General features: G+C 27.5%; 1 long non-coding RNA gene across 1 annotated transcript; it reads left to right on the top strand.

Annotated features, from left to right (window-relative positions):
• Positions 1-432: 432 nt before the first annotated feature.
• On the top strand, positions 433-804 carry LOC108767436 (uncharacterized). The gene is made up of 2 exons (XR_001940429.1): positions 433-582; positions 762-804. It is a non-coding gene; the product is annotated as an uncharacterized LOC108767436 (long non-coding RNA).
• The last annotated feature ends 2,007 nt before the right edge of the window (positions 805-2,811 follow it).

Raw genomic sequence — 2,811 nt, 5'->3', positions numbered from 1 at the left:
CAGTTTATCGAAATAAAGTTCAGAAATTAAAGGCAAATATGTAGTTCACTATAAAATGGCATTCTAACCTTTTTTCAAATATTAATTTAATGAAGAATAGGGTAAATGTTAAGAAGACCCTCTCCACCTCAGATAAGAAGTAGTGAATTTTGTTTTCAAAGTAGTGAATTTGTTTCTAAAGCAGAGGATTTTGTGGCTGTAACAGATTTCCTAACCTAGTTGTTAACTTTAACGCTTAATATCTCGGATCGTGAGGCAGAGCGACACTTTTTTCGACACCAGAAACGCATCGATTGAGTATATTTTTATCAAAATTTGAGATGGAGGGGGTCTTCTTCAACATTTACCAAGAATAGAATAGAATTTATTCACTTCAGCTAATATATAATTTAATGTTATAATAATGATTTAAATTTTACACATAACAAAATGCCTGGTTGTTGTGTCCCTGGCTGTTTCAATAGCAATAAGAAAGGTTTTTCCTTAAGGCGGTTTCCTGCAAATTTAGAACGGCAAACATTATAGCTGGAAAAGATAGGCAAAAAAAATTGGCAACCTTCTCAATGTTCTTATATTTGTGAAGTAAGTGTAAATGTCTAAATATATTAATCTATATTAATGTATTAATTGATTAAATAAAATTATAGATATTTGTATATTGGATCCAAAGTATTGAAAAAGTATGTTGTATTATACATTCATAAAATCAAAAGTACCTCGAGTATTCAACCATAACAATTATATTACAATGTTATTTTTAGATTCACTTTTGAAAGGACATGTGGGAAAAGCCTAGAGTTGATGGAAAACAAAAATTAAAATGTAATGCTGTACCAACAATTTTTCCAACTCAAAACATATGTATCTTGAAAAATTAAGATGCTAAGAAAATTGTTTATTGTAATGTATATTTATTTGTTTCTAAAGATATTTTGAATATAATCTAACAGAATAATTATTTTATGATATGCAGATGAATCATTGTCAAGAGCTTAGTGAGACTGTCTCTAATATACATCCATCAAATGAGACTTCCACGTCTGTTTCAAAATCTCATCCTTTGAAAAAATATGCAGACACTTCACACGATTTGGAGAAAAATGTTGTTAAGGAATTACAAACTATTACAAACATTCATGAGACTACTTCGATGAATATCTTTAAAAAATCGATGTCTAACTCAAATAATCAATCAATGAATATTAATTTACAATCTATTATTAATAATAACGAATACAATTTGGAAGACACTCAACTGACTGAATTGAATATTGAAAATCGAACTGATATCATTGCAACAATACCAAACTCAGATGCTAATCAATCAGAATTACAATCTGCATTATTGAAAATAAAAGCTTTAGAAACAAAGCCTAACAAAGCCAACACGATCATTTGCAAAGGCGGAAAAGCAAAGAAACATCTACTCCAGCGTATAAGAAAATTGAAGAGCTCAAAAGATTATACCTTGAAAAAAATTTGTTAAAATCATAAAAGATACTAAATAAAGTTTTTAATAAAGATCAAATTGAAGGGCTTCAAAGATATACTTCCAAACGTAAAGTATATAGACGGTCTAAAGAAACAATCAAGAAAGCGCTACGAATAAAATTTTCTTGTACTGAAAACGGCTACAAAGAACTTATAAAGCAAAATATTCCATTACCAATACAATAATTAAACGGCTTCATCCACGTACACAAACTGAGTTTAGTGCAGGCTCATACATTAATCCATATTTATTATAATTTATAATATAACCAAACGTTTCGGTCTGTCATCAGACCATTCTCAATAGTGTTACATACAATTGTTAAAAATTTCCCAATAAATTTGAATTTTTACAAACCGAAATCATTCTAGATGTCATTATACATATCGCTGTCCAATAATTAAAATATAATTTTCGAAGTATCATGACATTCGTCAACTGCATAAAACCATGGAAAACATAGTATGTGTGTGTGTGTCCTATCGGTTAAAATAATTTTCATCCTCAGCACTCCATGAAAACAAGTCTGCTCTAACCATTAAAAAATTATTAATTCAAAATTACATTTACTTTTATATTCTATTTTAAATTAATATTATATAACTACTTACATTATAAGTGAGATTAACAATTATATTATCCTTAGTAATAATCTTTTTTCATCCCAATAATCCTCGACGCACCATTACCTGATACTGACAAAATAATAATTTATTTTTATTAATTTGAATAACTCACTTAATAAGTTTCTCGCAGTACCTCCTAGCATTCTTTATATTAACTGTTATCAGCGTTGAAAGAACAAAGGAAAGAAAAATATGTCTTTGCTAAATTGTGCAGTATATTCAGTGATACGTTTTAATAATTCTACGCAGGTATTACAAAGTTTTTTGAATTTATTAAGTGAGTTATTCAAATTAATAAAAATAAATTATTATTTTGTCAGTATCAGGTAATGGTGCATCGAGGATTATTGGGATGAAAAAAGATTATTACTAAGGCTAATATAAAATTTCAAAAAATGAGCGTATGCCACACACTGGATTTTATTAGTGAAATATATTTTGCAAGATATGTTATGTACGCAATTTTTAATAAGATGTTTGGTGTACAATTACGATACTAACACTCTTATTACAATGTATAAACGTTTCGGCCTTTAATTTGGCCATCTTCAGTATAAATTTATGTTTTTCGAGTATAAAATTATCTATTTTGTTACAATTATCAGTCATGTTACATACATATTTAGATAAATAAAAAATTTTTAATTTGTCAATTTTATATATAATATTTTTTAACTTTAACATAATTTAATT

Source organism: Trachymyrmex cornetzi, unplaced genomic scaffold, assembly GCF_001594075.2.
Source record: "Trachymyrmex cornetzi isolate Tcor2-1 unplaced genomic scaffold, Tcor1.1 scaffold675, whole genome shotgun sequence".
Classification (NCBI taxonomy): domain Eukaryota; kingdom Metazoa; phylum Arthropoda; class Insecta; order Hymenoptera; family Formicidae; genus Trachymyrmex; species Trachymyrmex cornetzi.
Note: the sequence above shows the minus strand (reverse complement) of the source record. Positions and strands in the feature narration are given on the sequence as shown.